This window comes from Protopterus annectens, chromosome 2.part0, assembly GCF_019279795.1.
Source record: "Protopterus annectens isolate FY-2018-M chromosome 2.part0, PAN1.0, whole genome shotgun sequence".
In the NCBI taxonomy this organism is placed as follows: domain Eukaryota; kingdom Metazoa; phylum Chordata; order Ceratodontiformes; family Protopteridae; genus Protopterus; species Protopterus annectens.
In genome coordinates this window covers 737,595,246-737,610,393 of record NC_056728.1, presented here as the reverse complement: position 1 = coordinate 737,610,393, position 15,148 = coordinate 737,595,246, and the positions used below count along the sequence as shown (strand labels likewise).

Genomic DNA, 15,148 nt, shown 5'->3' with positions numbered 1-15,148 from the left:
GTGATCTGACGTAGTTATTGAATGTGTGTTAAAGTTTTCAATTAAGTACACCTCATCCTGTGAAATATAATTTCTGTGTAGTCTAGCCTAGTTATTGTACCTTGGGGAATAATATGTAAATTCTCTCTGAGTTCCTACTACTGAATTCATGTCCTCCATACCAAATGTATGCATATCTGTCTTCAGAAATCTACCCTCTTTTGTTATATTTTACCTTCTCGGTCCCCCAGATATATCATCTCTGTTGCAAATCAAGTTCCTGTCCCCTCCTATAAGTAATATTCCCTGTTGAAAGCTGATTATTTCCTCCCAAATTTTTTTAAGCTCCATAATTGCAGTTTTATGTGTAATATAAATACATGCCAGCATACTTCCTTCCTTAACAGTAGCCCCTTGCTACCACAAATCTACTATAATTATTGTTTTTTCCTTCTATCACTATTGGGGTTCCTCTAGCAATTAGTGTAAGTACTCCCCTTTTCTTTGTTCCTGATATGCTGCTGAATATCCATCCTGAAATCCTTTATCAAATTCACATGCTGTCTTCTTTCCAAATGTATCTCCTGTAGCAGTGCTGTTTACAAACTGTATTTCTCTTACCTTTTTGTCTATACCTGTGACATCATTCACATCCCAAAATAATATGGATAGTGTAACCATTATGATAATAAGTTCTTATCCACACCTAATATAAACAACAGCTTTTTTAAAAAGTCTATTTACAGCTTTTGTGTTACTTGCTCCTACTAGTGTTTAGCAGGGTAATTCTTTATGGAATTGTTTCTCCATTTGAACCTATGCCACATTTTACAAGACTTTTTGTTGTAATGAACACAAACTAAAAAAGACACATCTCAGAACACCTCTGTAATTAAGTAACTTACAAAACAATGTACATCTTCAGATAGTGAAGTTTTAACCTCCTAATAGGAACAGCTGTCCCAAATCAACAGCTGCACCCACTGGCATTACCTAAACTAAATTAAGGTTATCCATGCTAAAGCACCTGTTACAGCTTGTGCTCCTACTTGCACTAACTGCTGTCTGTTCTTGTCTTATCTGTATTCCCTTCCTAAATGTGAAAAACAGCTTGTATGCTTTCAGAAAATATTAACTTTTAGCCTTAAGAAAAAAGTGCACCGGTTGTTTTTAAATGAAACTAAATTGTTAACTGTTCTAGTAAATGCATTGAAGTAGTTTGGTACCAGAAAAAAGGCTAGGTCTTATTCACTTCCAATAATTTGAAACTATTTCTTACAAAGCTGCTTGCCCTTGTTCCTTTTAATTTTACATTTTTCTCAGCAAATGATGTCCAGACCTCTCAAGATTTATTGCTGTAATCTGAAGTCAACTCATCTCCCTTGAAATATAAGAACAGAATGCTCAACTGCAGACTTCTGAACTCGCACTGAACATTGATTTGTTAAGGAAAAATGTTTCACTACTTTCAATGTTTTCTTATTTTAAAAGCCCACTTGTTTACTCAAAAAACTTTTTATTAAATTATCCAGATTCATTAGTCTAGGCATTCACCTATGCAAAAGTAAGAGAAAACATCTCAATTCTACATATATTGCAGTCAGTGCACTTTTATATCCCACCCCCCCACCTAAACAGCCCAAGATTACAGTATATTAACTTAAACATGCTTTTGTTCATTCTTCTCTTTTTATGTTGTAATGCCTACATGTTTTATACAAGCACTAAGAGCAAAAATTGTTTTACTTTACAGTTACTTTCTTTTTTCCTTTTACTATCCCTCCAAACATCGACAGAAATCTTTCTCAGCCACTTTTTCTTGTTGAGGCGTATTTCATAAATGTGATTGATGCTTTAGATTTCACACTTTTTCAATAATTGCAGTGTTGCTGGTCTTCTTCCTCTTCATCTCCATCTCTCAATCCCAGAGTCTGGTTCAAGTCCAAGTTACTTCTGACTCTTGTAGTCAACTCTTGTGCTTTTTTTGTCTCTGAAGCATTTTTCTTTAGAAGAGGTTTCATTGGCAAAGTCTCAGTCACCTTTATTATTACAAGTTGAGAGGTAGATTCCCCTTCTGTTTGATGGCTCACTTTGTGTTGTAAGAACTCCATATCTTGTACTGCATTAAAAAAATTACTTTGATCCACCAGGGAAAATATTCCAAATACATTTGGATGCAGCAGCTTAAGTCTGACACCTGCCTCTTGACATTCCATGATTGCTGGGACAAATTTGCTTCTCTTCTGCCTGGTGTACAGTGAGTAATCATTTTCTATACTCTACTGTCTCCACTCTGTTTGCCTTTCTGCCACAGTTTTGTCAGGATCAACTCTTTCTGCTGTTATATCTGTTCTAATACAGATCTTGGTTGCTTTCGTGTGGCCAGGTTTGGAACATTCATACACTGTGCCCTTTCAATTAACAAATCCTGCTGTGGAATGCCAGTCCAGTTGTTTATTTGTGTTCTCATAAAATAACGCAGTTTGTTCTTTCTAGTTTCTGTGGTACAGCAGAAAATCTCAGGTTTTCTCTGCATGATCTGTACTCTGTGCCATTTTTTGAAACAGCTCTCCTTGATCATTCTTGTACTCAGCCAGCTTTTTCTTCATTTTGACCTCTGCTTTTTGCAGTTTTATCAGTTCATCCAAATAGCTATTTAAATCTTTTTAGTTTTTTCCAGCCTTTTATTTGAGTTGATGATATTCTTTTAATGTTTCATTTATTTTAATCAGCTCTGAGCACATTTGATTTATTTTTCGTCTAAATTATCGTAAGCCGAAATAATTGATAAAACAATTTTTATACACAACTGCTACCTGCACAATCCAGTAAGTTGCACGTGGACTTTCTCTTTAGTAACTTCCACCACTGTAAAATCTTGGAATGTATAAATGTAACTACTGTTTGTGTATAACTGTGAATAGAAATATAACTACTCTATGTTTAACTAAAGCGTAGCATAATGCATAAGCAAATGGAGCTTTTTTCCCAAGGCCTCCGCTGACAATGGGCATTAACGAATCGGAGTTTCCCAGTAAACAAAGATGAGTAAATGATTAGCTAAATAAATACATAGATACATACATGTATAAATAAATAAATAAGTCACCTGTTGCACCAAAGCTGGGGCTTGAACAGCTTTTTTGCTGAATAGCTGCAGGATTATTTCCAGTCAGTGTTTTCTCTTCACCTTTTCTAGTTGATTTTCTTTCAGGCTCTCTTAAGTTTCTTCTTTGCTGACATCCAGGCAGTGTATTTATTAGCCAGTAACAATTTTACTAAAACATTGGCAGAACTACTAGCTCTTATTTCTCAGTTTCTTTTTTCACACTAGGAGAGCTGAAATTAAGATATTGATTATTGTGCTGCCATCTTGGAAGTCTGACACATGAATGATTCTTGAAGCCAGGCCAGCATTGAAACACCAGATTTCAACTGCCATCAAATATTTGCATTTCCATCTTAGGATCTTCATTATTTTTAAGTAGCTCATGTCCGCCCTTTGACCTCCCTACAGTGGTTTATGTGCTAGTCTTCAAGTGGTTTGATTATTGGCAGTGCTTTCTATTTTGAATACTTAAACTGTTGCAAATAGGCCGAGTACATATTGGGATGTCTAGGTGACTTCATATGCTCATCCTGCTAATCCTGAAGAGTCTTTATTTGCTGCCTTTCAAGCAGCATAATATGTACAAAGCTATTGTACTAGTTTACCTTACCTTACAAGGTTTGCCCCCCCCCCCTCCCTTTGGGACTTATTGACTTGACAATGACTGACTCAGTCCATCTGGTCAGGTTCTCAGAGCAGCTGACTGTTCTGTCCACATCTGTATTTATTCCACATCTGTATTTATTCCTCTGGAATGTATTGCCTTATTCATCAAGGACCTTATGTCTGGAGTTTGCTGCCTTTTGATCGAGTCTTAACACTTGCCAGTTTTAAATACTGCTTGAAGAGTTATTTATTTGAGATAGCTTACAGTTAGTAAGCATGTCCTAATATTAGGTGGTACTGTTTTAAATTTGCCTGAGCTTATCAAGTTTTGCTGTATTTATTACTGCCAATGTTTTATGTCTGGCTATATTTTGTATAATTTCTTTTATTGTTCTTTATCTTTTAATGTTTATTTAAACTTGTACAAGGCTTGGTAACAGGCACTTTAATAAATTTGAAGTTGAAGTTAGCTTTGTCCATCTCTGTTTGCATCTCTGACTCTGCTTGAGTGCTCTGTAAATGTCACTCTGCCTGTCATCTCAAACTCTGTCCATATACTTCAGTTTAAAACAAAGTCAGTCTGAATAAATCTTCCAGAGAAGAGTGTGGTCTGGATATGGTCAGCTGGTAATCTTAGCTGTTCTTCCCCATTGCTCTCCCTGAGCTGTGAATTATACAATCCTGGATTCAGTCCTTCTGGACTATGTTTGCAATGGGTACTACTACCTCCAAAACAGCTTCTTCAAAGCCAGAATCCAGACATGTCTCAGCCTACTCCATTACCCTTCCATATGACATTTCCTCAGTTCTGCCTGTTAGTTTGTTAATTTTCACATGTATTACTTCATATAGATGGCTCCTTTCATCATTGAGAAATTTTCTTACTATTACAGGGCCTTTAAATATCCAGTCTGAAGCATGGAATGTTGCTCACGTTTTTCTGATCAGCTAGCTTTGGTTTATCTACTTAACCCATGTTCTTAGTTATTTAATCTCTGATCACCAGAACCCATGCTTTCTCCATGCTTCGGTTATTGCAAACCTGTCTTTGCTTTATGTACCAACTCTTTTGCTAATGATTGCAAGACGGTTTTCTGTGTGATGCCTTTGTTTATCCATACTAAAACATTCTACCCCTCCTGAACATCCCCCTGTCTTTGTGGTCACATGCTCTTCCTGATGGCCTTCTCTGTAACTGCCTCTTCATTCCATACTTTCACACCTTGCATCCCTTTTTTATATCTGACACTGCACTGTCTTCCCAATTTTTTTCTTCCTTTTCTCTCTTGTATGTATTGCCTTTTCCACCTCCTTTTCTTAGCTTGGTTTTTCCTTGTCTCCCCCATGCTACTTTCCTTCTTATTATTAGATTCTCCTCACTCTGCCCCATACACCACTAACTTACCCCTCTTCCTGTGTTGACTGCTTTTTTGTTCCTATTGCTTCCTTTCACAGTCTACACAGGTCATTCATTCAATCTGATGATCTGGCTGCAGCTGGCTTATTCAGACTGTGATGTGTCCTACCATCCTCTTGAGCTTTATCATCTGCCCTGCTAGTATAACAGTATTCCTACATGCCTCTCCTGCTACCAACAAGTTCCTAAGTTACACTGCTAGTTCACATTTGGACCACCTGACCCACTTTAGCCTTTCAGTAATTTCTTTGTTGTTGTTTATTTAAAAGGCCAACCTGAGTATTAAAATGTCTGCCTATTTTCTGGTTAAGAGAAATACAGCATGTTTATTTTCCTTTGTTTCTTTCACAGCTGAATATTAAGGTCAGATGGGGATGTATTGAATCCAATGTGATGATAGCTGGCTAGCTAGGGCATGGGTCTATGTTACTTTTGCTTTTAGAGTTTTAAATTGGCACAGTTTTGCCTTCTTTTTTGAGATTTATCACTGAGGTGCCAGAGTTTTGTTGTCTTTCTTCTTGCATCTTGCACTTGTCAGTGGTGCTTTCTCAGAGTATGTAGTTTGCTACAGTGCTGCACTGCTTTCTAGAGCTGGCATCTACTTCATTGTGATCCCACAGCCAGGTGTTCTTGACATGTCGAAACATGCACCTGTTAACCCAGTTTTCAGAGGTGCTCAACCCCCCTGCTGCTGCTGCCTTACAAGTAATAAAGGTGTCTTTTTTTAATCCTGTTGTGATCCCAGTGTTGTGGGTAGCTTTGGATCTTGGTTTTGTTTGTGATTGATCTGGTTAACTTGGTGTTATGACTGGCTTTTTACTTACTGTGAGCTTCACCCCAAGGAAGAGAATGTTTTACACTATGGACTTTTATTACTGCAGTTTGGAATATCATTAGTGTAACTTTATCACGTTGCTGGTAACTCTAGGTAGCTTGGTTATTAAACTTTATTGATGCTGTTTTTTCTACCCTTTTGCTACTTTTATTGCGTGACATAATCTTATAAAGCTATTGCGATCATTTCCATAAACGTAGATTTTCTTGGCCATTTGTTTCATATTATACTTATTTTTAAATGTGTTTTCACCTTTTCTGGAGAACTGTGCTATGTTTGTTTTACAATTAAATATTTTTCTTTAGAACTTTTATCTTAAATAACTGCATAATGTCTAATATTTTCCTTTTTGTACATTATTGTGTCATATTCTGATTAAGTGCACATAGTTTTAGTGTTTAGGAAATAAGCACTGAAAGTTGAAGTATATAGCAATAACCCACGCCTGGGTGTGGGTAATGCTAGATTTACCCACGGTTGGCGTGGTTTGGTCCTGAGGGCGAAGCCCGAGGGACCAAACAAAGCCAACCGTGGGTAAATACAGCATTACCCACACCCAGAAGTGGGTTATTGCTATTATACCATGACATTATTTAAGAAAAGAAACTATTACTTTTCTTAAATAATGGCATAGTATAATGCCTGTTTACTGCCCTTCTGCAGATGTCTGGCATCCGCGGCAGTTCTGATGTACTGCGCGCCTGCGCAGTACATCAGAGCTGTGGGCAAAAGCAATGGAGAAAGCAAGATCTCTGTTGCTTTTTTTTTACAGCTATGTTAAATGGGTTTAACATAGCGAGACAGTTTAAAATAAGCAACGGAGATGTCCGTTGCTTATTTTAAAACTGTCTCGCTATGTTAAACCCATTTAACATAGCGAACAGTAAAAAGCAACGGAGATCTTGCTTTCTCCGTTGCTTTTAAAACCTGTCTCGCTATGTTAAATGGGTTTAGCATAGCGAGACAGCTAAATAAGCAGCGGAGATCTCCGTTGCTTATTTAAACCTGTCTCGCTATGTTAAACCCATTTAACATAGCAAGACAGGTTTTAAAAGTAGAGTTATACTAATGGAAAAAAGTCCGGGCGACCGGACCTTTTTCCATTAGTATAACTCGATTTACAATGTGCACGCTGGCCAATCAGTGTGCACGTTTTGGGGGGGGTCATGGTATAATAATTAATAATCTGTCTGCTGCACTGTTTATAGACAGTTTCAGTAACAAGCATGTAACATGACCTATCTGAAATAATCTACCTAATTTAATATAATTACTTTGTTCTTGATTTCCTAAGCCGGGGAGCTACAGCCTAAGTTGACTTGAGTTCTTTCTCCCAGTATTACTTGTAAAAAAAGAACTTGGACAAAAGCTTTTTATCAATCAGTTTCACCCAAACATCAACATCCTTTCCTCCCATCTCTGCTAGTTTATTCACAGTCTTGCTGGTTTCCCTCTATGTTGCTGAGCAACTGCAGTTGAAGTCCTGGTGCTGGGAGGAACTAACACAGATGAGCTCAGGCCACTCATCTCTGCCTGTGATGTCAGTGCCAGCTGATGCCTTTACCTGCTTTCTGGTTGCTGTTAGTCAATAGGAATTATCCCGCAGGTAACAACTCACCTGTTGGTTGTCTCCCGCACCTGTTGGATGTCTCCTGCACCCTTTTAGTCAGTGGGTATTTGTTGTTTAGCCTGTAGCTTGCCTAACACCAGGAAACTTGTTTCTAAGTACAAAACAGACAAAAAAAAAAAACTTGGATTAAGAACTGTATGTGTGTGAGTTTTATCCAAAATTCTTCTCCTCCTGCCTCCACTGGCATCTTCCTTCCATTTCTTGTTTACATATGTGTTCATTTTCCTGTGTGCTGGCATTTCCTTCGCCATTACTGTTCAGCAGGGTAACACATACTGTGAGGACAATGCTTGGATCAATAATGTGAATTTCTGTGTGTTACTGACACACAGTGTAGCTTTGAAGAAAACCATGGCTGATAAGTCATGCCCTATGAAAGGTGCAAGAGGAATGGGGTCATGTTGGGGGGTTATTATCAGGACAGCAGTGTCCTTCTTAGTCACAGTAGATAAACATTTGTCTAATCATATTTGATTCAGAAGGACTTTTACTGCAGCCATTTGATTATGTAGATCTGCTGCTTTGGCAGTGTACAGGTAAACTCTAAATGAATGTGTGGAAAGCAGTTCTGAGGTAAGACTTTCTGATAAAACATTGACTGTGCAGAACTTTAGGAAGCATGCATCACAGTGACTCTGTCACACTAAGGAAGATATTTCTTGAAACTTTAAAGATGTCTAGATATTTCAGATGAAAAAACAGGAAAAACAAGTTTCCTGTGTTGTATGTTTCAGAAATGCAGTAATGAGTAATTGATATATCATTGTTCTGTGCTGTAAAACTGCTTTTCAGTATTTAAAGTACATTCTTTTCTTACGCCGTAACCGTGAGCTTACTCAGAGTATGTAGTACAAGGGGTACTTTAACTGCATTAGTTTCTTATTTTGACATTCTTCAAATAGAGCTGGTACCTGCCTCATAGTAATTCTACAGCCTGGTGTTTTGAGATGTTGAAGCATTGTACCTGCTAACCCAGTATTCAGAGACATTAAAACTTCTGACTGGACTTTTTCAGTCAGCTCTCATAAAAGTAATACAGAAGATGTACAAAGGAAAGAGATACAACACTTTATATGAACCAAGAGGAAATAAAGGGGGAGAAATAATGTTGATTAAACAGGAAAGGAAGCTGTCTCAATTATCAATTGGGAGGATATACATCTGTAACAGTAGGGTGAAGAAGAGTATAGGAAGTGTCAGCTCTCCATAGGATTGCTTAAAAGGATGAGGTAGTCCCAGATGGAAACTGTATTATTTCATATGAGAACCAGATCTTTTTGAAGGAGTATCCTCTCGGAACAGTTGTCCTTGACACCCTTCAAGCTGTGTTCTTCCATTAAATGGTCATAGAACCACCCAAGCAAAATGAAAAACTGGACCTCGTGCCCAAAACTTGTGAAAATTATCATGAAATGACAGTACAGTAGCAACTGGAGAACAGCGACTAGCAAACACTTCACTCTAGAATCAGAATAGGTAGAAACAAACCACGTTAAGTACTTATATTTTTACCAAAAAAGTGCAAAAAAGCGGCAGCTCTCCACAAAACACTAATAAATCCAAAAGGAGTGCAGTCCCAGGAAGGAAGATCTCCAAACAGTTAAAACCAGCTTTTATTGTCACAAGACACGCACAAAACACTATGACATTAACGCTCTTCCGAAATAAATCGCATTTTCTTCCCATTCACTGGACTTCATCAGATGCTAGTAAAAATTAACACAAGCATTTATATACCTCTATTAAAACCAATAAACCAATGAAAAGGCTTCAATTAAATTTGAATGCACAAATCAATTTACATTTTGGGCTCATAAATATTCATAAGTTCGTCCTTCCATTTATACAATAAAATAAATATCCATCCATAAAATAGTTTAACTCCATATTCTTATAAATAATTAAAAAGTATTATTAAATATTAATAAATAAATACATAATTATATAAATTATAATTCTAAAATCTTATATTTATAATATGAATGTTCATTACTAAGGAAAATACATTTTATAGCACAATAGCTCCATCTATATTACAACTAAAACTAAAGAGTAAGAGAAAGAGGGAGCTTATGGGCGTTTCCACGCCGGCGACTCTTCGGATTTGGAAGGTGATTCTTTCAACCATGGAGCTACACCGAGTGTGTTTTTGGATGTTAATTCAGTGGAGAATAGATCGGAAGGTGTCAACAATTCCAGACAACATTTGGAAAATAAAAATACAGGTACTGTCCCTTCAAGTAGAATGATGGAAACGAATGACTGGCTTGACAAAAGTTTTTGTTTTAAACTGGACTTTAACAGCCCAAAAGGGCTCAAAAATGGAGATTCTTTTAATAAAATGTTGGATAAGTTATCCAAAAGCATGTTTAAATATAAAACACTCATTATTGAAAATGCGTATTTAACTGAATGCATTAGTAGGAACATAGTTCCTAAAGGTTTAAGAATTTGTAAATTTCCAAATAATGTTCAGTTGGGCTTGACATTTCATAAGGAATTGATAGAACTTTTTAATAGAAGTGGTTTAGACATTTTAAAATTAATGATAAAGGAAAATAATAGGATTTTAACTACTTTGCAAAAGGATATTAATGAACTAGAAGGTTTTATTAAGGAAGATTTGATGTTCAGTATTTTTGATGAGAGAGAGAAATATCATACGATAAGGGGTGATATAGAAGATAAATGCAAAGGATTGATTAATAGGAAAATGGATAAACTGAAACAGGACTTACAAGATTATGAAAATAATGTGAGTTATCCAAAACCTGCTATGTATACATATACAAACAATAAAAATAATAAACAAAATAGAAATTATATAAGGGGGCAAGTAGTGGAACCTGAATTTAGAGAAGATGTATGGAATGAGAATGAATATGACAAGGAATTTCCCCCAATAGAGAGGGAATATAGGCCTTTTTACAGACCCTAATATGAAAATTTTCCTATGAGAGGGGGGAGAAGGGGGAAAGGGAGATATTAATTAAATGTACCCCTGACCCAGACCATAATTTAATAGAAAAGTAATTAAGTGAAGGAGGAATTAGTAATACTCTGAATGGATTTACGATTTATAACTATAGTGAGATAGTACTTGAAAAAGAACATTTTAGTTTACTGGGAAAAGGCTTTAAATTTATTCCCCAGATAAAAGGGGACTTAACTTCAACACTTTTAGATTTAAAATTATTTTTGAGAAAAATTAATTTGAATCTTATATTTAATAAGGGTGATATTCAGAATAAAGTTGATTCTAATTTTAGGTTATTAAAACCATCAACATATAATCCCCCTATGCACCCCCAACTTAAAAACCTGGAGAATGTGATGGAAAATGAAATAAGAAAGGTTTATAAGAGAACTAGATTTAATATGAAACTCCAAGAAGGAGAATATAGGGTGTTAAATGAATTGAAGGATAATATAAACATTAGAATAATGAAACCAGATAAAGGTGGGGGAGCTATTTTGATGGATACTATAGAATATGAAGGTAAAATGAATCAAATTCATAGAGATGAATATACAGAGGTGTCCAAGAATGAAATTATGGTAGCTTATAAAAGAATAGATATAGAATTAAAAGCTATGTATAATGAAGGGACTATAGATGGAAATAGCCTTTCCTACCTTACAGTGGATAAACCTAAGATCCCAGTAATTTATGGTATCCCTACGGTGCATAAGAATTTAATAGACCCCCCCCCCATTAAGGCCAGTTGTGTCTGCAGATGATTCTAAGACATTCCCTTTAGCTAAATTTATAGATAATAAGACTAAGTATATATGGACTAACAAAGTAGCTATTCTAAAAGATTCATGGGATCTTTTAAGAAATATTAATTTAGAGTTGTATAACAAAAATATTTTATTTGTAACAATAGATATAGTGGATCTCTTTTCTTCTATTCCCTGTTCCAAAGGTATGGAAATGTTTGAAGAAGAAGTGTTCCAAGACAGAATATTGAGCCATAAAGACAAAGTAGCGTGCACAAATTTGATGGATATAGTTCTTAAAAATAATTTTTTAATATTTAATGGGGAATTTTTTCAACAAACCCAAGGCGTAGCTATGGGCGCAACCTGTGCACCTACATTTGCGAATGTTGTCTTGGCCAACTGGGAAGAAACATATATTCTTAATTCTAGTTTTAAATCTTGTTGGAACCTCTATAAGAGGTTCCTGGACGATGTAGTTTTTTGGACAGGGGGGGAAGAAAAATTAAAGGAATTTATGACATATATGAAAGAGACTTCTGATTTTTTGAGGTTCACTTATAATGTTTCAGAAAATAATTTACAATTTTTGGATATAGAAATTTATAAATGTAATAATGCCTTTGAATCTAAAGTATATAGGAAACCGACTTACTGTAATTCCTATTTGCATTATAATAGTGCACACCCTACACATTGCAAGAAGAATATAGTAAAAGGGCAATTTGTGAGGGGATCTAGGATGACAAGTAAGCTTGAGGATTTTAAGTTGGAATGTGACTTGTTGGAGAGAATGTTTTTAGATAGAGGATATAGTAAGGAGCTTATAAGTAATATTAGTTTAGAGGTAGAAAGAAAAAGATCAGATAAATTTCATCCTATATTAGGAGAAAAAATAAATGATGGACAACAAAGGACAAAAGAGAAAGTATTTACTAATAATGGAGAATATCAACATGCCTTTACTCTAGAATTTAATGCTTTAAATAACAATATCAGGACCACCTTCTTTAAGGAATGGGAAAGGTTTATGGCATTTACTGACCTGGGTGGGGGGGGGCTACCTAAGGGTATACCTAAAGTAAGTATACAGAAATACTTGTAATATAAAAGATTACTTGGAACAAAAAAAGTTTGATCAGAATAAAATTAAGGATATTAATGGTTTTAAAAAGATAGGTACATATTCCTGTGGAAAATGTAATCAATGTAGTTATATGGCCAATAAGGAGAAAATTTATATAGAAAGTAGGAATAGATGGATTATTAGTAAAGGAATGTATAACTGTGAGACAAAGGGTTTAGTATACCTTGCCATCTCTGAAAAGTGTGGGTCATTCTATATAGGTAAAACCGAGAGAACCTTAAAAAGAAGAGTTTATGAACATACCTATGATATAATAAAGGAAAAAGAAACCAATGCATTATATAAACATTCAAAGGTATGTAAAGAAAATAAATTTCATTTTTTGGTAATTGAACATATAAAAGATGGGATTAGAAGAGGTCCATGGGGAAGATACTATTGGGTATAGAGAATTGTGGTGGCAAGTGACGCTTGAAGCAAGCAAATACCCAGGTTTAAACGAACATGTGTCTATTTTGCCCCTTTTAAAATTAAAGGCAGCTAAACTATGAATTTTAGTTTTAGTTGTAATATAATTTTGTACCAACAGATGGAGCTATTGTGCTATAAAATGTATTTTCCTTAGTAATGAACATTCATATTATAAATATAAGATTTTAGAATTATAATTTATATAATTATGTATTTATTTATTAATATTTAATAATATTTTTGAATTATTTATAAGAATATGGAGTTAAATAAACTATTTTATGGATGGATATTTATTTTATTGTATAAATGGATGAACTTATGAATATTTATGAGCCCAAAATGTAAATTGATTTGTGCATTCAAATTTAATTGAAGCCTTTTCATTGGTTTATTGGTTTTAATAGAGGTATATAAATGCTTGTGTTAATTTTTACCAGCATCTGATGAAGTCCAGTGGATGGGACGAAAACGCGATTTATTTCGGAAGAGCGTTAATGTCATAGTGGTTTGTGCGTGTCTTGTGACAATAAAAGCTGGTTTTAACTGTTTAGAGATCTTCCTTCCTGGGACTGCACTACTTATATTTTTAGTTATACTGGTGCAGACTTTTAATGGGCTTCGGGTAAAACTAGGGACTGATGTAAAGTGAGCAATATTTAAAGCTGAAATTAATGCTGCTGCATTAAACAGATTAGTAAATGGAGAAAGAATGGGAGATTATTATGAGTTTTCAGGTGCATAATTCTACACTGAATCCTTTTTAATGGTACAGGAAGACAAAATGCAGAAGTTTCAAGAGAGGATCTGGGGAACAAGGTTGCCAGAAAAGGACAGTAGACACCACACAGATGAGCACATTATAAAATAAGTTGGCAAAGGAGACAGCACTTAGCATGGGCATGCATGAGAGGATTAAAGTACAGAAGAGATTGTAGGGCTGGCATAAGGATTGTAACAGCAGTGCTGCTATACTCAGCAAGTATTTTTGCATTGTTTTTACTGAATATCAGGGAGGTAATGGACCTGGAGGAGCTTGGTGCTTACAAAACATAAAGTGATGGTGAATGGCTGGTTTCACACCAGTGGGATATAGCCCATATTATGCCTCTTGATTTAGTTTGACAGTAGGTGCAGGTATTAGAAAAGCCAAGGCAGGGGAGGATGGAAGTGAGCAGTCATTGCCTGCTCACCCATCATGGGTGTATTGGGGAAGCGGCTAGACTCACTGCACCACTGACACCAATTGGCAGTTTGTGAGACTGTAGACACCAACTATTGTATGGGGGCATGTATTACTGAATCAAGAAGGCATTCCCAAGTGACTAGGAATGCATATAAACTCTTCTCAGACTAGCAGCTTAAGTGAACAGAAGGGTTGTTAGGTAGAATGATGGTGCAACCTTCATGTCCAACTCTCGTCTTGATGGGGAGCAAATGGTCCTGTAGGTTTTCATGCAGCCTTGGAATAAATGAGCCATAGGGTTGTTGATAGGATCTGGGAATGAATGGGCTGGTTATTCTCTAGTGGGGGGCAAATGGGTCATTAGGGTCATAGAAAGAGAGCTTCAGGATAGTTGTTCAACAGCCCTAAAATGATGGTAAGTGTCTGTAACTGTAGAGAAAGAGAGGCGTTGATGCCTCAGGGGGCAATGCTAAGACCCATCCTACTCAGAAACATCATCAGTCTTAATGAGCAGAACCTTAATGACAGAGTTTGACTGCTGATGACATAAGGCTAGGTAAAGAAAAGGAAAGTGCCACACAGTGTAACAGGCACGTGGAGATCACCTGTAAAGCTAGAACGTCTATCATCTGAAATTCATCTGGAAGTTCATGAGGGTCACATAAACCTTATAGCACATCATTTGAGGCAATCATATAACCTACACAAAGCAAAACGTGAACTTGGGATTACAATTTTGAAGCTTCCAAATTAGGGCAGCAGTATTATAAGGCAGGAAATAAAGATAAAGGGTTGGCGTGCTGTGCAGCTAAAGGTATCACAAGCAGTCAGTTGGAACATAATTGCATGGTACAAGATATTGGGGGGACCTCACAAGGAAAGCATTGCATATTCTTGGAAGCTGCCTCTGTGTAATAATAGGGGGTGTAGAAAATCCAGTGGATTGTAAAGAAGACTGCTGCACTGTTCACATGATGATGATGATTTGTTTATGGATCATAGTAAGTATCCCATGGAGTAGGGAAGGGAGCTTATGTAGTAAAGACATGCTATATTTTACATAGTAAAACATGTTTTATGCTGAAACAGCTACATGTTTTAAGAA

The 15,148-nt window shown here is 36.0% G+C and overlaps 1 protein-coding gene across 1 annotated transcript in view; it reads left to right on the top strand.

The window, feature by feature from the left end:
* MANBA (mannosidase beta) overlaps positions 1-15,148 on the top strand; it is an 894,686-nt gene that overhangs the window by 645,294 nt on the left and 234,244 nt on the right. The window lies entirely within an intron of this gene.